The 21,336-nt window shown below is 42.7% G+C and overlaps 1 protein-coding gene across 2 annotated transcripts in view; it reads left to right on the top strand.

The window, feature by feature from the left end:
• Window positions 1-21,336, top strand: part of CFAP46 (cilia and flagella associated protein 46) — a 1,580,346-nt gene that overhangs the window by 1,525,190 nt on the left and 33,820 nt on the right. The gene's annotated exons all lie outside the window — the stretch shown is intronic.

The following is a 21,336-nucleotide window of genomic DNA, read 5'->3' as shown; positions in this document are numbered from 1 at the left end:
AAGGTGCAAAAATTATTAGTGAATTAACGTTTTTGACTAACCCTTTACCTTTGCCACTCACATTGAATCTTTTCAAAACATGAAATGCCTACACCGAGTGTAACCTGCTAACCAACTCTAATGCAGATTCATCAAACAGCACCAAAGTTATAGGCAAATGAAAACTTTACTGATCGCCCCCTCTTTTAATTTTGCTCCCCATGGCACAAAACCTGGCATACTAACAAAACATTAATATTTTCAAGTTTGTGCTAAATTCTGTGCAGATTCATCACACAGAGCCAATCATATGAGCAAATGGGCACTTGTTTGCCACTAACTTTTCAAGTGGGTCCTCTCCTTGATTGAGGTGCATGAAATTGAAAATATCAAAAGTATTCTCAACATTCTAAGTGTCTGCATCATTTCATGCATATTGGCCAAACGGTGCAAAAGATATCTGCAAATCAACAGTTGGCTTTTTCCATGGACAAGATATACAAAAGCCTCAATCCTGTCAAGCCCACCCATCGCCTTTTTCAAACACTTACATTTCTGGTAATCGGATTTATAACAAACCAATGAGAGCATGCTTTCTGGGTAAAGTTTTACATTGAAGTGTAGTGTGAATCCATCTGTAGTTTTGGCTGTAGGTACAGGCAAAATTGTCTGTGGGAGCTAAAATAGGAAAACACATTTTTTTTAACTCATTTTCTTAACTTTTTCTCCTGCATGGAACATTCCAAAATTTGGCATGCCTGACCTTAGCTGACTATGCAGAGTGACAGATTTATCATATTTAGGCAGATCGGCTGATCAGGCCAACGTTCTAGGCAATATATATATATGTGTTTATATATATATATATATATATATATATATATATATATATATATATATATATATATATATATATATTATATTATATATATATATAATAATATGGATTTGAGAACTGTATTTTGTGTTTTATGAACATTGTTGAGTAAGGGGAGGGGCCATGACTAACATGATGCCCCTCCTCTTCCTCACAACAATGATAATAAATAACATATTGCATTAGCCTCATCTGCATATATTGTTTTTGTCATGCCATTTTGTTATGTTTATTATTTTAAAAGAAAAAAATTATATTTAAACAATACCAGGATGCAAACTGTTGCATTTGCGAAGTACAGTAAAATCATATCGACGTAGCCTCATGATCATTCCGAGAACTGTATCCAGGTGTAAAGTCATTATAATATGCAATATGTGAAGCATTGAAAGATTTTTCTCTTATCAATTTCTCTCTACTATGATAGTACACTTTAACTTCACATTTGGACTTTGGGAATAAATATATGTTTAGGCTATGGCAATGCAAATAAATGTAGACAAATACCACAATATTTAGAGCAGCTGTACTAATAATCACACATTAACACATTTATTACTACAGGGCAAAGGCTTAGTTTAAGTTTATTAGCACAATACAGCAAACATGATGTGAAAACAACACTGTTTGCTGCCTCACATATTGCCTATACAGTTACTTTAGACAGGGAAGGATTCCCCATAGGTCACGAGGTCTCTTCAATGTGATTTCAAATTACTGTACACATCTAACGCTTTGCATCCTGTTTTTTGTGAAGTACACACACACATTAAATAATGAAATGGCATAACCACATGTGCAGATGTGAAGAGTATAGTATGATAAATGTAAGAAAGTCATATTTTTTTGCCCTGATCACCCCCATTTTTGACTGATACTGGTGGTTACTGACACCTAATGTGCCCTGGCCCTGCTAACCAGGCCCAGTGCCAATGCTCTGTTTGAAAGGAAGATGGTAATTGGTGTAATTAAAATTGGTTCAGACAGCCCACCTGTAGGTCCCTAGTATATGGTAGAGCAGGTAGGTTTAGAGAACCCAGTGGATTTAATGCACTTAGGTGTGTGCTTCTGTGGGGTCTGCGGTCATTTTAAAAGCAGCCCTGCCTTTCAGGCTGGTTTTAAAATAAAACTACGTTCAAATTTGACTTTCGAATTAAAAGTACTTCCAAATTCTAAAACTATCTTTTTACTATATATACGTCATCCCTAAGGTCTGCCCGAGGAGCGCTAAAGATAGAGTGCCTTGGTATGAAAAGTAGGGACATTATAAAAGATGTTTCGGTTATATGCCCTGGCGAGGGTAAAACTGCCAATTTGGTTTTTCCCCATTGTACTGCTGATAGCTCCATAGGCTAACATAGGAAGGGTTTATTAATACTTAATAAAGTCTACCATTTGGCAGGAATGAGTTAGAACAACAATTCAAAGTATCAAAATAACAGTTACAATAACTCCAACAACCTGCCAAGGTTGGATTTATTTGAACAATTTCAGGAAAGTAGTTTTAGAACCTGCTTTCCTGAAGTTACCTAAAACAGCTCAGTAGCAGCCCCTGTTGACTGGCCAGCCTTTGACAGCCTGAACCAAGCGGCTCCCTGAATAGGTGTGAAGAGGCCCTAGGGTTGAAACAATAGAGATATCGGGTGGGAGGAAATCTGCTGCCTGCAGATGCCAGGATGGTCATGGGGCCTAGATAGCCAAAATGGTCTTCAAAAGGAGAAGCATAGATAATACAGGAACCAAGCCCACCTCGACTTCCTGCACCCCCAGTCAGATGGGAGTACCTCTAACTAGATTAGGAGATGGGCTGGAACGGGAGTGTAGGGAAAAGTTACCCACACCTGTAGGTTGGGTTAGTTAGACCTGAACTCCTTGGAGAGATTTGCTCCATTTTGATTTCTTTGCATATGTTTATTCTGGGACATAGATATGCCACACTTCACAGGAAGTGGTCATCACAGAGGGTGGCAACTTGAACTCCATTGGTTGGGGGTGCCCCTTCCTAGCTAGTCCAGAATCTGGAATAAATATGAGAGAGCTGCCCTGCACCCCAGATCCCTATTTTGAAATACCGATAGAAGAAGGACTGCCCTGCTGAACCATTGGATTGCACTCAGAAAGACTGCACTCTCAAAGCTTCACAAAGTAGGACTTTGTCCGTCTTAAAAAGTTAAGGAGTGGACTCCGTGATCAGCAACAGGGAGAAAGGTGCTGGAAGAAATCACCTGCTTCAACCACCACAGGAGACGCCCAGCTGACCAGCTTCACTTGGACTTTACTTTGATTGACCATGTGCATTGTGGGAATTGTAGTCCCCAAACCCCAAGAGGCAAATCAGAGCTTCTGGTCCGTTTGCTGGTATTGTAGACTCTTCAAGACCCTCAGACAACCTTTCAGATGAAGTTCTCAACATTTGGGAACTTTTGGACAATTTTGGGGAAAAAACTCCAGAAGAACACCAGCTCATCATTGAGAGTCAAGCCGCTGATTTGACCTGACTACACTGGTTTGTCCCACTGAAAGCTCTGGAGCTCCTCACCATCAGCAATGTAGACAAACCCCTCCAGGAATTTACTGAAGCATCGCACTGCAGCAGGCTGCTGATGTTGAACTGAAATCAGGATCCGAAGACCTGATCATTTGACGTCGAGAGAAAAAGCTCCAAAAAAGTGACTAAATGCAAAGGTAAAAACTTGACCAGCCCCAATCACTCATCATATCTGACCTGCGTTCCATTGCGGTCAGCCTAAAACTTTGACTTTGTCCTGGTCCGGCGCAACCAGATAGCCGCTGCTGGGGCTTCTCACGTTCAGGCACTAGAAAGCAAATTTTTACATTTACTCTTTTAAAAATTCATATCTCCGATACCCTACATTGGATTTTTGTAGTTTTGGTGTCATTTTAAAGATAAAAAATGATCTTTTTTTTTTATAAATTGGTGTTGGATTTTTATTTTGTTTTGTGTCTCACTTATTTACTTTTTTGGTGATATTACATGCTTTACATGCCTGTCTCCTAAGTTAAGCCAGACTGCTCGTCAGCCAAGCTATCAAGGGTTGAGCAAGGGTTTATTTATTGAGACCTGACAAGACCTCATTTGTGATTTGGGTGTTATTACTGGTTGTAAATACCTACCTGCCTCTTCTTCTAAACCACTTGCAAACAATATTTATTACCAGTATTCAGGGAGGCGAGAGGGAAGGGGCATCATGACCCATAAAGCGATCTCCTCTTGTTACTCATGGCCTCTCCCTGCACTTAGCAGTGGTAAGAATTAGCATATTAAACTATTTAAATTGAAACTATTCCATTTGAAATGCTGAACTCCTCATCATAACGACAGCCCTGAAACCACATTATGAACTGTACTGTTGTCAGTTCCCCTAGGATCACATTATATGGAGGATCAAAATAGTGCGAGATGTTTATTAAATTATGTAACAATCTTAACTAAACTAGGCTACAAAAAGGGCAAATTATGCACATTGTTTTCTGGCAGTGCTATTCTTATCCATTGAAGATAGAAATGATACTTTTAGTTGTGTTTTTATGTTGCTAATTATTATGTAGTAAATACTGCAGAAACTGCCTCTCTAAATTGTCTGTTGTTTCATAAACATTTTTTCATGAAAGGTAAATAGAACCTAAACATTATAATTCCTGCCAGTGTCTATTGTTTGTTGTACTTTGAAGAAAACAGCTTTTTTAAGCCAAGTACCACAAAATAAACAAGTACACTCAGACACATAAATTGGCAACCTGCAGAATCGCCTAATCTTGCCATCTTGTCATTTATGATGCCACCAGAATCCCTTGATGTAAAGTTGATCAAAATACACATTAACCAATGGTATATTCTGTGTGTGGTGGGGGGTGAGCGTATATATATTTTTTTTCACTGAAAAAACAGTTCAAGTGACATTCTAAAGCAAAACTATAGCTCATGCTTTCTCCCACTTGACATCCCAGATTGCATCTTCTGTAGCATCACTAACAATATCTCGAATGACATCATATTTGTTATCACCAGTAATATAATCAATGGTGTCACTGTCAATGGCAGTTAAGTTATCATGAACAGACTTCACCTTATTATCAATGAATGCACATCAAAACATTTTTGAAGTCACAGTTTTAGAGTTTTTATCCGATGAAACCATCCTTTAGTATTGTCATAGGTGAAAATTATGTTGTTTTGTAAACACACCATCTGGCCTATGTTGATGACTTGCACTGTTTTCACTGTGGCCCAGATCCAACCTTCCAACTTATGGATTAGAAGAGGAAATATACTTTAAGAATAGATTGCACTTTTCTGAAGTCTCTGAATACCTTGTAAACATAACCATAAAGCCAGATTTAGAAGTCGTAATCATGTGAATTGACATAAGCATGAGTTTTGGTCTGTGTAGCAGACCATAACAGTTGAATTTTAGTGGTTTTTAGATGTAACTTTGAAGCCTTTTTAACTGTGTTTTTTTAATGAATTTCTTATTTTTTTCCATGGTGCAAAGTTAAAGTATTTGTACTAACGGAATTGTAGCTTTCTTTCAAATGTGTTTTTTTTTCAGTGCATTTCTTAGTTTTCTCCTAAGGGAAATGTAAGGTTTTTTTACTATATGAACTATAACTTTCTTTTAAGTGTATATTTAAGTGAATTTCAGGATTTTGTTTTTATTAAAAGGAACGTTGCCAGTTGGACAAATGGCCTCCAACCTTTTGTCTCTCTCCTGCTGCCTACAACACACAGGCGTAGTGGAGATAGGATGAAGGGCTTTTTGGCCAGACCCTGTGTCCACCCACCTGCACAAATTAGCACTTTGATGCAGAGAGTATCCTACTTTAGCCTCCAATGTGAACTGCCTTTGGCTGTGTATAGTGATAATTGGAGGTTTGGCCTGGTATGATGCCATAACCTGCACTTACCAATCTGTGTTTCACAGCAGATGTACGCAGAGCCTGCTCTGTGAGCCAACACTGTGCCCAACCACCTGTGCATTCTGTCATGTCCTGCACCCAATTGCGGAGCTGACGATTTAACCCTCTTTTTACTTTTTTTAATTAGCAATTTCCTATCTTACAGTTATAGGATTGTAGAGTATACAGAGAGCTCTGCTCTGCCAGCCATACAACAATAACTGCATTGATTCCTCTGTTTCCCTGCCACCCAATATACATTAACCACTGGCCGGTTTGCCGGTGGTGTCATTGCAGCTGGAGGAACCTGCAGGAGTTGTGAAGACACCAAGGAGCCCTAGGTGAGGGGCATGTGGGCTCGTTGACTTGGCCTGTTGTGCTGGATGTGGTGAACTGGGGACACCTGATGCAGTGCCTGCACACCCAGGAAGGAGCTAACAGCTGCGGCCCTTAGGAGCTCTTTCTCGCTGTGGGGTGGGCAGGCAGGGACCAGTAATGTGCAGTCAGGCACCTCAGGCTGGATGATTTCTGATATGCTCTGTAAATGCTGAGGCTGCGTCTTGAGGCTAGGATCTACATGGAGCAAACTCCTTGCCTGGGTCTATTTTAGGGCATATTAGTTGGTGAAAAGTGTAAGTAGTATGACACACCCAGGCATGATGACCACGACATAGGAGAGTCAGTAAGTGCTGTGGGTGGGGTGGTTATATCTGAGGAACTACCTTGGGCTGCCGTTCACAAAGACAGAATTAAAAAGGGGTTAGGCTATTGTGCTGCCTGCAAGTATCTAAAAAAACAGGGGAGCAATGAGGGAATTCAGGAATAAAGGGGAGCCCTCCATTCACATCTATCCACACCCCTGAAGATGTATTTTTTAATATGCCACCTCCCGCCCCCCCCCCCCCCCAAAAAAAAAAATCAACTAGGTGCTTACTTTGGCAGTTACACAAAATAGGAGTCACCTCACATAAACCACCACTGTGAGCCATTGGATAACAATCCCGCTAGCTTATCCTTCTCATCATTGGCGGAGCTTCTTTTCGCAGGAAAGGCACTTAGTAGTAATACCAAAAAGCACACAATGACCCTCGATCAGTGACTTAATCTAGCACCGAGGGTATGATAACTCACCCACAATGCCTCTGCAAAAACACCCTGCAAGTCGCCTATAGGCAGGTCCTCTGAAAAACATAGAGTGCTCACATACATTCAGAAAACTAAAACTGTTTACAGGGAACTTTGCAAACTCATGTTGTGACGAGCAATTATGAAAGGCCAACGTGTTTCATTGCCACCGAATCTTTTAACAAAATTCATCAGGGCCGGAGGGCAGGCAGACCCCCATTTTTTGCACGACACCGAATTTCCACCGGGTGTGTATATACCAGAGGACACCGAATACCACAACTTTAAGGAGTAGGTTTCATGATTTCACCGGCGAAGCCAGCGGCCCTACTATATGAACAGATCCACTCCTGGGTCTGGACTATTAAATATATATTTTGTATAGATGCAAAAGTAAGCATCTAGTTTGACATTATGCTTTTTTGGGCCTGGACACCCCTGGTTTTTTATGGACCACATGATTACACTTGCTAATCCCCCTACAGTGAAGTTCTGTTTCGGTCATTAATTTACTTTTTTTAAAAGAAACATTTCTTCAGGGGTGTGGTAAAATTGTTTTGTTTTGTTTTGTTATTGCTGCCTGCAAGTCTGCCAAAGTACTGAATTTTGTATAAATGCTGGCACTCCTCCAGTAGTGTTTTGGACTGAAAAACTAGCTGAGGAGGCATAGGTAACTGGAGGTGGTGGCACTCAGCGACATTGCATGAATCCTAGCACCCTTGCCGCAGTCCAAGCTATTGGTAACAGCTATAATCTCTGCTTAGAAGAAGTGAAACAGAGATCTCAATTGGTTGGGTTGTCTGACCTCCTGGGATCTCCAAGTGGTCACCTCATTGCCTCTCACTGTTGTTTTTTTGGGTTGGGCGCTGGGTTTGTGGAAGATTCACTGTTGGCAACCCTCCTATAACAAGCTGCCTACATCGACATTACCCTCTCTAGATTGGGCATTACACAAAGAGCTCAGTAACAAAGTTACAGCAGTTGTCCAGGTTAGGGCAAGACAATGGGTAATACTAAGCAGTGAGAAGGGAAATTGCAGTTTGATAACCGGCAGAGGGCAGGACATTTGGATGACAAGCAACAAAAAGTGACATCTTGGATGCTTCTCAGAGAAATCGAGGGTCGTTCACAATGAATTGATAGTAAAATAGACCACCCTACTATCCTCCTGGATAAATTAAAAGGACAACCCGTCAAACACGATCAGCAGATGACTGTTTACGGGAAGAGAATCTCCGATGTAGAGGTTGTTGCATATGGATCATCAGACATGCTATCTAGGCTGATGTGAGAACTTAAGTCTCTGATACTAAAGAACAAGGACTCAGAGGGCCATTTCCACCACAATAATCTATGCATGATGGAAATACCAGAAGCTTGAATTCATGTAATTCATGGAGAGATTTGTGGAGACTATGTTGGAAGCCCTGTTCCTACTGGAAGCTTTTTCCCAGGAATACATTGTGGAAAGAGCTCATAGATCATTAGCCCTTAGGTCCCGTCCCGAATAGAATTAATGTCCAATATTAGCACCCCTTCATAACCATAGGAATGCTATTCTGTATCTGAAGAGATCTGGATCACCTGATCTACAATTCAGGGGCTTTGCTGTGGCATTTTACCCTAAACTCACCCTGCTGCTTCAGGAGTCCAGGCCCAGAAAGGAATACTTTCAGGCCCAAAAGTCCTCTGGGTTCTTCCTGAGAGGGACGAAGAGTTAGTATTGATGGGTTGGGCAACAATGATTGATAGCGCAAAGTACTCTGTAGCATGACATTTTTGTGATTGGTTCCCGTCCTTTTTGGGTTATGGAAATGTGCTTATGATTTTCTGGAGCGTTCCACATTTGCTGTTTACTGAAAGTGTCCACCTCTGCAGTGAAAGTAGACTATGTGTAATGCCTTGCAGTATGCTATGTTTTAAAGATGGGCATCTTCAAGTGTTGAGCATGCTGGGGACTCAAGGTTAACACTGGATGTACTGTCTAAATGTATTTTTTCTTTATAGCAAAAAGTTGTCTCAGTTATTAGTCCACGGATGTCTGTGTAGTTTTATGTAGTTGTGTGTCTGAGGACTTACAAGTTGTGGTAGATGCTGAAATGGTTAACCCTCTGGGTGGTGAGTTGGATGGGTCTCTTGCCAATACATTTATATGCTGTATGTACTGCCCAAGGTCAGGTGAGTGTTTCCTGATACCCCCAAGAGTGGAGAGCAGTTGTGGTGGCAACAAGGTCTACTACATTGTTTTCTTTTTTTCTGGTTATGGGAGGGATCTATGCTGAGGTTTGGGATTGGTGGGTCCAGGGTGTTTTGGAGTTCTAATACAAGCAGGGCTGAATGTCTGATTAGAAATGAGAAATTCTTCGAGTTCAGGGTTGTGATAAAAACACACGCACCTATGGCATAACTCTATGAGCAATGCAGCCGCATTTCAGTCTGAACATATACCACAATGAGAATAGTTAGTTGGAACATACATTAACAATCCATGCAGAACTTGATAAGTGCGTGCCTGTCTAGATAGGCACATAATTGATGTTGCTATGCTCCAAGAGATACATATTTCAGGACAATCCCTATCTTCATTTGCATCTTCTTGAGGTTGGCGTAGTTGTTTTTCATTGTACTCCGTGTACTCTAGAGGATTGGTAACCCTTATTTAGAAAATCGCAAATTATCTACATAGTTGGCTAGATTATTTCAGACTCATAAACCCCGATTGAAAGCAAATGGTACCCTGGTACATATTATGCAAATATACAACCTAGTAGACGCTTGGAGGGTTATGCACCCAATGGCTATCGAACATGTGCATTATTTTAAGATGCATAATATGCGAATTCAGGCATTGATCTATGGTTGACATCAAAATCTTTGATGCTCATATATGCGTAAAGCATATGTTCACAGCATTTGCCTCTCCAAGGTGATAGGCATAATACTATCATGCACTTGATTGGCAACTTTACAAAGCGAGCCTAAGCATCATAAAAATGAATATGAGTCAAGCAAAGACGCGTCTAACCTTCTTAAATTGCAGGACTCACACAAAAAATATAGAGAGAGATGGCAGAACGGGAGGCGCTCTGTCTGCAAAAATACCTAAACTAGAGCATTCCAAAAAGGGAATCGGCTGAGGAAAAAACTACAATGGGTGTTGAAAGCTAGTCATGACACCTTTCAAGTGCTGAGCATCTGTAACAACATCACCATCTGATATTTCATAACTTTTTAGACAATATTATAAATGCTCATACACCATCCAAACGCAACATTCTACTTGCAGGGTTTCGAAATATTTGAGGATATAGGGTTTGCTTAGGTTGAGGGTGAGATACGGCAGACCCTTAACTCCCTCCTAATGTTTGAGGATGTCGGGAACTCCATATCCAGTCTTCCTAATGTCAAAGCTCTCGTGATGGTGCCCCCCCCCCCGTGCATTTCTATAAATGCTATTCTGAAATACTGGCCGCTGTATTGCGAGAGGCTTGTAATGTATCAGCAGCCCAGGCAAGGTCCCACCATCGATACTGGAGACCATAATCACTGTTGTCGCAAAACTGACACGAAATCTTTGTTACTGGAAACTATAATCACTATTGTCCGGAAAGTGGCCCGAAATCCTTGACTATCTTTTTCGTATAGGTCGTTTTCAATATCAGATGTTGATAATGAACACCTGCAAAATCCTTGACACAGAGGTTAAAGCATATGATGCAAAGTGCAGTGCTATCTGGATTTATATCCCAGAGACAGACTGCATTTCATTTACGCTCATTAATGGCTGTGCTGCATCAAAATGACTCTGACTTGCCAGCGCCAGCCATTCTGCTGAAAAACGCTTGAAGCTTGGGGGTAGCCATATATGCCCTAGGTGGTAGGGCGTATGGCCTTGTATACAAACTTTCTGGAGCTGCTACATTTTTTATGTGCGGGGTAACAATCTGTGCTTGATGCTATATCCATTAAATGGGGAACATATCAAGATTGCTCGCTGACGTCCTTCATTTTTGCATTGACAGGGGAACCTCTTGTGTGCTTTCTTCATGAGTATCATTGACCTGGGCTCTGTGTTGGACGTGGAGACCTTTTGGTGACTCTTTAGGCAGATGACTTATGCTATGTGTGAAACATCCTGAGACTCATTTAGCCCGTAATTAGAGACATCATTACATTCGGTGCGTAGTCAGGCTTGCAAATAGATTGTGGTAAATTGGAGATATTCCCACTTACAGACAGTACTCTGTGTTTGAAGGAGAATATCTTCTCCGATGGAGCATCGAAGGGGTGAAATGTGTGAAATAACTTGAAATTTATGTCATCAGGGACAATCAATGTGGTCAGGTGTAATTTTGGTGCCGCACTTCAAGGTTTTAAAACACGAGTGGAATGATGGCTGGTTCTGCTGTTGTGAATGCAGACAGATCTCCTCTATCAAGATCATTATAAAACTAGTTTTATACCTTTTCAGTAATGTTCCTTTCCATCTCTTGGTCACATTTTTACAACAGTTTAAGCCAGTGGTTGCCAACCTTGTGACTTCTGTGAATCCCCACATTGTCATTTCTGAAACCGGGGACGCGCACTGAATTATTATTGGAATCCGAGGACCCACAACAGAGCCATTATTAAAAGCTAGGGACCTACTCTGTTAATAATATTTAATTTTCTTAGCCGTCGCGGACCCCCTGAGGAGACTTGGCGGACCCCCAGGTGTCCCCGGACTACAGGTTGGGACCCACTGGTTTAGGCAGTTGCTGCTACAACTACATCGAGGGTGGTGGCAACCATGTATTAAATGGGAGGTGTTAAAGCAATTCATGACAAGGAGGGGACTGTCGGTGCCGGGCCCTTTTTTATACTGTCTAGTAGTACAATCACACTTTTTCAATGTTGGTTGTACACCCAGGTGTCACTTGTGCATGTGGGGATAGAGCGGACTCAAGCTGAGCCCCATTCATTCAGACCAGTTATGCATAAAAAACATGTGTTAGTAGAGATGATTTTAATGTAAGTTGAGTGAATAGATGGACCTGGTAGGAATTAATGAGCGGGCTCCATGTGGAATGTTCTATTCTACACTGTTTGATATAGCGCACATCACACTTCTCCCTCGTACACTAGAGAAAATGTCAGAAATATTATTGAAAGAATAAAGGTTTGATGTCAGGCTCTCTGCCCAGAACGTTCGTTCTTCAGGCTAAAGAAGGCTGAATACAGTTAATTTAGTGGCATGTGCCCTGGCACAGTGCCTGCACCCAGAGCTTGTTGTGCATACCCAAGGGCTGTGCAGTTAGGTCATTGGCATCTGGGTCCGATCAGGTCCTGGCCACAGGCCCTGCAGCAACAGAACACTGTGCACAGAAAGCCAAGCTCAAGGTGAGGATACCTCCCCTCACAGAAGACATTTTTGTAACCACTCGGAAACAGATATAGAGCTTCATCAATAGGTGCAATTCTAAAAAGATAAATGATAACGTTGCAAACTTTTCTTAAATTCACTGGCCAAAGAGGAAATGGTGTGTTATTGCCAGTCGGAAAAACATATTTGTCTATGCAAAAGAGGAGCTATGTAGAGAATCAAACTTATTCATGATGTAAGGCAAAATTAGCAATCAAAAGCTATATCCTTGATTAAATAAGTAACCCAACAGATTGGGTGGTTTACCCATCTGTCAGCCCCCACCAGGTTGGGAGGGTGTTGAAAATTCAGTCAAACACTGGGGAAAATTGGAAAAAAAAGAAAGGATAGAGCTGTCATCCCAGGTATCCCGCCTGACCACCAGTCCTATAAAATGCATCTACTTTCTTCCCCCCCGCCCGCTCCCCCCCCTTTTTGCGGTAGTGGATGGTAGAAGGCCCACTAGAAAACAAATCAGGGAGGGAGTTTGCCCACCATGGCATCAGGCCATACCCTCAGCCTTAAAATCCCAACTGCCTTCTTTTCCCCCAGGTCCTTGAGTATCCTCATTCCTATGGCAATCAAGATACATTTCCCCTCTTTTGGTGTACTTTTGACATGGGCCAGCAGAGAGAGTGTAAATCACAATTTCCTCTTACTTGCCATGATGAATGACTACAGTAATCATCTCTAGGTCAGCAGGCCACCAGAGAGCCAAACCACCCTGAGTGTTTCTGAAAACTAGCGCCCCGGGGGAAATCAGGGTGTTGTGGCTTGTGTGGACCTCAGCATTTTCACTTTTTCTTATCTAGAATCCCAAGTGTAGGGTTCCTAAAATACAAAAAAGTTCTCAACACAGGCGGAGGAAGAGGAGCGTAAGTCTTAATTTTGAGGAGGTTTAAGTCCCAAGTGAAAAGGCCCCCGTAATCAAATAGCTTTTGCATGTTAACACACTTGTATTCTATTCTTCCCTGTGTTCTTGGACAGAGGGAACTACCGCTTTTAGATATTAAAGGTCAAATGCTACCAGTGAAGCAGGGGGAAATAAATGCACATCCTTGTATAATACCAGCAGAACACAAGACTTTATGACGTTCCTAAAACAGACAGGCAGGAAACCTGCGAGGCCATGAGAAATGAGAGACTGGCATGACTAAAGACAAGGGTCAGATAGAGTCTTGTAGTCTCAAAACTCGAAGACATTTAAATAAAACTCACAAACCTTGAAATCCTATTAGACTTGCCCTATGAGAAGCCAAGCGACAGGAAAAAGGAATAAAACACGGAAACCCTCATCATCAGACTTAGGGACAGATGTTGTAAACTTCCGAATTGCGACCCGCAAATTGCGAGTCAGAGCGACTCGCAATTTGAGAGTCGCAATTTGGAATGTTGGATGGTGTCCCTGACCCCATCTGTGACTCGCAAAGCGGGTCGCAAAGGTCCACCACATTAATATTCATGAGGTGGGTCGCAATTTGCGACCCCCTTGCGAGTGGCGGCATTCACAGGGATTGTGGCCTGCTGCGGACAGCAGACTACCATGTCTGTGACTGCTTTTAAATAAAGCAGTTTTTTTTTTTTGTAATGCAGCCCGTTTTCCTTAAAGGAAAACGAGATGCATTACAAAAACGAAAAATGAAACGTTTTTGTTTCATTTTTTCAGAGTAGGCAGTGGTCCATAGGACCACTGCCTGCTCTGAATTTTTTTTTGCAGTTCCATTCACAACGGGGAAGGGGTCCCATGGGGACCCCTTAACTTTTGCGAATGAGTTACCACCCATTTCAAATGGGTGCAAATTGCATTTGCTTTGCGACCGCGTTCGCTGTCACAAAGCATTCCTGCATTGCACTGTGACTCGCAATTAGGAAGGGAACATCCCTTCCTAATTGCGACTCGCAAAACGGGTATTGTGCATTGCAAAGTGCATTTTGCACGTCGCAAACAGTTATTTTCACTGTTTGCGACGTGAAAAATGCTTCTTACATCTGGCCCATAGACCTTAGGACAGCGCCTCGCTCCTCAGAGAGGCAGTTTGAAAAGACAGGCTTTACATTGATCCTGGAATAGATTGTAGAGACTGATGCCAGACGGGTACGATCTCTAAGCATCTGTCCTGGCAATAAGCCTTATATATTTCTCTTAGAGAAGACATGGAGACGTGGGAGCTGGTATGAGGCTGACTCCCCTTGCTGTTTCTCTATGGGTAGCAACTATCATCCATCTTGCACTCCTTTTAAAGCACTCTTCATGGGGTAACACTAACGATGATGATTGAAACTTGAAAGAGCACTATTAGTAAAGCTTTTTCATGTAATTGTTTCTCATATTAATACAATTATTTGCTCTTACAATCGTTGTCTTAAAATCTTCTTTAATTTTGCCAATTCATAAACATCCAAGTTACAACACGACACAGTTGTTGTTGGTTTCTTTTTTCACACCACACCCAATAAAATTATTGGTGGTTGCATCAGTCATGCAATGCATTTTTGCGTTTTGCCAAATTTAAAGTTCTCCGTGATTGAGTCAATGCCACACTACAATTATCATCAGTTCCGCTTTCTGTCAACACGTGTTTGTGTCTAGCTTGATCAGGGCATTACTTATCAGCAATTGCATCTAATTGTGTTAATTGTTTACACCACAGTTATAAATGTCAATAAAATTATACTTAATAATACTTAATATTTCATTAACTATACAAAAAAAGGTTTACAGTTTCCATGTAATGCCAATCTTATAGCCTGGGATATATTATCCATGAACTGATTCTTAGTGAAACATCATGATCAGCTCGTATATACTCTAGTGTTCACCCAAAATTTATCACAACCAAAATATTTCGCAATGTGTTTTTTAACTTTTAACATTCGTTCGAGTGAACACAATAAGTATTGTATAACCCCAGGATTACTCCTCATTGCACCAATATGTAGACACAATATGAGGGTCATTATGACCCCAGTGGCGAGTGGTAATGTGACAGCAGTACCGCCAGGAGGCCGGCGGTACATACTACCACATTATGAGAATGGCGGGTTGGCTGCAGCCAACCCACCACTTCTCCACTCAGACTGGCATTGCAGTAGCAGCCGCCGGGCCGGAGATGTCAATCTCCAGCTCGGTGGCCACTATAGTACCGCCGGCTGCATTTTGAGCCAGCCTACCACCACGGTTTTGGCGGTAGGCCCTACCGGTGACAGAGAATTCCTTCCATTTCACTGGTAGGTGGCTCTCCCACCCATCCCAACGCTCCCAGACCCTCCCTTACTCCCTCCATCCACACTTCCGGATCTGATCCTCTCCCCCCCCCATAACGCACACTCCCGCAGACACGCACCACGCATACACCCACTCACACTGGCATACACGCATACATTCAGTCATGCTCGCACACATTCTCACACACATTCACTCTGACATGCAGACACGCACTCACATTACCATTCTTACACGCATTCACACACATGCACACACCCACACAAACAGCACTACACACAACAGACAAATTCACACACACATTCACACACATCCCCCGCCCCCCCAACCGCTTCTTGTGGCAAAGTCTGGCAGTGTTCATAATATGCAGACAGATGGTAGCCACGGTGATGGTCTTTTGGTTGCTGTCACCGCGCCGGTAGGCGGTTTTTACCGCCAATGACATAATTAGGGCCTATGTGTCTGTTGCCTATTTAAAGAACCAAAGTAAATTTTTTCCCCAAAACTAAATAATCCAGTCCAATTTAGTTGAACATTTTACAGCTAGCTCATTTAAATAAACGTCTTGGTTCATTAGTATACAGAATTAAACAAATGCAATTGTAAATGTGTATTTCTATTAAGCAATAGAATGTTTTAGCCATTCACAATCTGTATTTTGAAGAGTGTAGACCTATGGATGGTGTTCTCTATTGGTTGCCTAAAGTTAGAAAGTTCCCATTAGAGCAATCCTTTTTCATAGCTCTGGGAAGGAACTACGACATACTTCAACACGTGCAGCAGCAATATCCGACTCTACAATATGAGTGAGGGGTGTTATGTTCAAATAGTGAAAGAGGCCCCAGCAGGCCAAACATATTGTTTGTGGGATTTTTTTATTCTCTGTCTGAATGAGTATGACGCTCGTGCAGTTTGCATCTGCAAAGAATGCTGTATTCAGATAGCACCAGGAAAGACTGAGTAGCTGTAATCCTATTAGATAAACACAATGGTCCATCACATAAAGATCAACTAAAGGAGGCATTCCAAGAGTACATTAAATGTAAGGAATAAGCAAGAGGGCTTGAAGAAGTAATCGTCCTTCCATATTCAGAGCAGTGCACAGTGATTTGAGATCCCACCGGTGCTGAGGGCAGGGTGTGGCTGGAGGTCAGTGCTTCTTGAGTATGTGCATGGTACTTGTTAGTGCCTCACACATGGTATCACAGTTGACATCACAAATACCATTATTCATGCTGTTACTGAAGTTGGAATGGGGTCTTGGTATCTCATTGTGCACACTGTCAAAACGCCAGTCTATACGCATAGAAGACTACTCGACATAGCCAAAATATAAACCTTATGGACTCGGGCTAGGAATGCTGAGCTTAGGTCCTTGTCTAGGGTCATCCCTAGCATCTTTGACAGTCTTAAAAGCCTTTGCCAAGATCCTACCAGTGACTTCTTATTTTGGTCAACAGGTTCTGAGTTAAGGGCCCACAAAGGCCAAACTCAATAGGATCTTTGAGTAGTGGTCTTGAGTGCAGGGTTTGGCTAATCCCTTTTACCTTCCCCTTCAGGACTGGACCTCTTACCCAGACCCCACTAGGCATAGTAACATTTATTTAGCACACTTTCTCTTCATTCTAGGGTCTGACCATGGGTCAGTCATTGCAGCAAAGGAGGCTGGGTGTGGTCACGTTTTTTGTGCCGTACACTGATTACTACTTGAAGCCAGAGGTGAACACTGACCGGTAGCTGCTTCCATCTAATTAACAAACTTAAACTATTGCTCCCTCTTCTCTCCACTTCTTGGTAATGGGTGCATGTTAGACCTGTCAGCATTAGGGTGGTCTTCCCCCAGACCTTCATCCACCCCCACCCCCCTACTTTTGCTGGACCTCCTTTTGTTGACTTTAGGATTGTGTGCACATTACCACTTCTAACCAGTGCTAAAGTGCTTGTGCTCACTCGTCTAAACACGGTAAAATGTGCTTACACCTGAATGGCATATGTAATTTGCTTATATACCAGCCCTTTGTTGAGTGGTATATCAAATACGTAGAGCCTGTAAATTAAATGCTACAAGTGGACCTGCAGCACTTATTGTGCCATGTTTTAAAGGGCACTTAGTAAGGAGCCCCTTAATACATGTCCCAGGCCAGCCAATGCAGCCTGAATGCAGTTGTGAACTTACATTCGTCTTGGCAATATCACCCCCTTGCCAAGCCTTAAACTCTCCTTTTATTGCATAGAAGTCACCCATAAGGTAGGCCCTAGGTAGCCATAGGGCAGGGTGCATTGTAATTAAAAGGCTGGGCACACTTTTAAGTTTTACATGTCCTGGTAGTGAAAAACTCCTAAATTCGTTTTCTTTTCTACTGTGCGGCCTCCCTACCTGATAGGATAATTTTGGGTTGCCTTATTACATTTTATAATTGATAACTTTTGATGGGGATAGATATGCATTTTGTATTTGGTATCCATGAAAATGTAATAAAAGTTGGGTTTTAAATTACAGTTTTGAAAATACCACATTTAGAAAGTTGGGATTTTCCTGCCTTCTGATATTTTGTGCTTGCAGCCTGTCCTAGGTCAACTGATTGGGTGTAGTTGGCAGTTAGACTTTGTAAATTCCTGCCAGACAGTCACACAATAGGATATTTAGGTGTTTCTGAATGTGCCATCTGCTGGCAGGATAAGGGTGAGGGTGGCAGAGCTTGGCACAGCCCCACCCTCAACTGAGCAGGCTCTACTCTGCCTTCACACAAAGAACCTGACAAAAGGCTTGTCACCACTGCATTGTCCCTGCGACCAGCTTGAAGCCAGGGCAGAGGGTCAGAAAGTTCCAAGCATTTAAAACAGAAACATCTAGAAACATCTACTTCAAAGAAGGCACTAGGTATAAAAATGGAGCCTCACGCCCACTCTTCAGTTTACTTTCTGGACCAGCGGAAGGATCATTCAAGGACTGTCTGCTGCTGTGGCCTGCTGTGTCCTCCACAAGAGTGCTTAACTGCATTTGTAAGGACTGCTTTGCTGCCTTGAGCCTTCCTTGAACTCTGAGGCTTGCCTTGCTGCTTGAGCCATGCTTCTTCACCTGAGCCATGCTTCTTCACATGAGCCCAGGACTACCAGAATGAATCTAAGGGCTAGTTTGATGGCCTCCTGTTCAGAGTCACAGGGACATAAAAGGCTCCCACCATCTTGACTCGAACCTGGACCTGGACACAGCCTGGGCCAGTCCTAACCTCCCAAGTGGTGCCTCTTCAGTCCTGGACCTTTGGTTGCGGTGCCTCCTGCAGCCCTGCCCTGCTGAATTTTACCTTCTTAGAACATTTTTGTTTGAAATTTCTTTTAAGTTTGAAGGTAAAAGCTGACCGGATTCAATCCACTTCTTGTATCAAACCTGCACTCCATCATTGTCGGCCATATTTTTTTTACTTTGACCCAGTCTCGTGCGACTAAATGTCTACAGTTGATGTTTTTATCATTTAGGTGCTAGTTTTTACCGAAAACTTTGAAAAATCATAATCCGGTTCTACTGATGTTTTTTTGTCATTTGGTGTAAAACAATTTATTAAAATGTACTCAATTGTTCTAAATTGGTGTGGGATTTTCCTTTTGTTGCATGTTCATGTTATTACTGTTTGAGTGATGAGTAAATACTTTGCACAATGCTTCTAAGTTGAACTTGACTGCTTTTTGTGCCAAGCTACCCAACGTTAAGCAGAGGTTAACTTAGTTACTTTTGTGATTCAAATGGACAAGGATTGTTGCTTTTGCTTCAACAGGGGTCACACCCCATTCAATCAACTACCCGATTTCACCTAGTGCAGCTGAGAGCCCTCTTAAATTATTGCAGTCTTGTGTGTACCAAGCTTCCTAAGAACCTTAGAGTACAGCAAACTCATAACTCTTCCCTTCGGTTTTGTTTTGGCTGTCATAAAGGAGGCCACGTGCCATCCACAGATAGATTACTCCATGGTGTACTAGTTGCTACTCATATTACATTTAAACCCGTGGCTGGTTTGCATGTGTCTTCGTTATCAGAATCCTCACTACTTCAAAGCTAAGATCTCCATAGATTCTTTTTTGACTGGCCTTTTTTCTACTTTTTCTCTAAGTTTTTTTTAGTTGCTTAGCTCCTGGTGTGTCGAGGATGTCTTTTAGGATGACCGGGTTGAAGCCCTGCGGGTCCTATCATCAGGCGATGTCGGTGACAGATCTGTGCCTCGTTTGCCTTTGGTGTCTTGAGCGTGACCACGAACCAAAGGTGTGCTCCAAGTTCCTGACATGAATCTGTAGGCTTTGAGGGAGAGGTCCCTAAAGCTGATGGATGCCCGGCACTTGGTTCTGCATAAGTCTCGACCTGGGTTAAGAGGAAGGTCTCAGGATCTGTTGCAGAGCCCCCCCCCCATCTTCTTCGTCCCTCTTCATGTTTTTGGGACATTCAGGAAAGTTGAGGCATAAGAAGTTGAAAAAGGTGAAATGTTCTTCGACTTCACCTCATCTGTCGGCTGACCAGAGAGAAGGAGCATCGTCGATCGGGCCTCCATCTGCTGAACCTGTGTCTTGGGGTGCTCTGCGTTTCCCGAGTTTCCGGGAGCCTGAGCAACACATGCTCAACTCAATGAGTTTTATGAGGCCAAGCGTCTCATTTTTGGGCAGTCTGACTCCGCTGGCGTGCCTTCGGGTATGTTGGAGTTAGATGGGGCCCTTCAGGTTCTGCACAGGCAGCTTCAGTGTCAGCTCTGAGGGGTACCAATGGATCCATGCCTGGATCTGAAAGGGCACTGGTCGTACCACCTTGATCTTCCCCAGCATCGGTTCTGATGTCGAGGCTCCGTGTGCCGCCAATGCCCCAAGGCGGTGCTGCCCCCTTCCTCATTGCCCAGTCTGACACAGAGCTGGATGGGCATCATACAACACCGACTCCGGTGCTGAAAGGGGCTTTGCCCCCTATGTCGGATCCTGAGCTTTATTATTATGGGCTAGGTAATGGTGAGGAAAGGGAGGGGGTCACTGGACTCTATAGAATAGCAGTTCCAAGACCTGCTTGGTGTATGGACCTGCAGGAAGCCAGTGGACTGAATACTTCCCCAGATAATGGCATGCTCGCTCCCCCTATTGTGGCTATGGAGGAGAGTGCTTCATATTCAGAGGTGGTGCAAAAGAGCAGCCGAAGTCCTGGATCTTGAGCTGCCTTCAGTGGCAGTCAGGACTAGCCTCCTGACAGAGGTGCTTCAACCGGGGGTTTCCTCCTCTGAACCTCTGCTCCCTTTTAATGAAGCCCTTACAGACATCCTTCTGGGTACTCGGTCTAATCCCAGTGTAGGATGTTGACCTGGTGTGTGGCGGGTACCTATGGTACTTACACCTTATACCAGATCCAGGGTTCCCCTATCAGTGAAATATAGGCAGTGTCTATAAGCCAGGCTCTCTAGAGGTAGCTGTGGATGAGCAGCCAAGGCTTATCTAGGAGACATGCAAAGCTCATGCAATACCAGTCACACAGCCCTTACACACATGAATGAAAACACAGTTTTATGAAAATAAAGGTTCTTTATTACAGTAACACTGTTCCAAAATACTAGTTAAGAAATACTCCAATAGGAGGTAAGTAAACACACCAAATATTTACACTAGTAATCAGTAATAAGCATAAAAAGTGATAGAAAACAGTGCAATAGCGAATAGACAATAGTGACCCTAGGGGCAGCTCAATCCATATACTAAAAAATGGTATGCAAATGCAGGACCCCCACCTCAGTAAGTGGAATGTGTAGTGGGAGCTGGGGGAACTAGGAAACCCCAAAAGAAAGTACAACAGTG

The sequence above is a fragment of the Pleurodeles waltl genome, chromosome 6 (genome assembly GCF_031143425.1).
Source record: "Pleurodeles waltl isolate 20211129_DDA chromosome 6, aPleWal1.hap1.20221129, whole genome shotgun sequence".
NCBI lineage: Eukaryota > Metazoa > Chordata > Amphibia > Caudata > Salamandridae > Pleurodeles > Pleurodeles waltl.
This window is presented reverse-complemented; position numbering and strand designations above follow the sequence as displayed.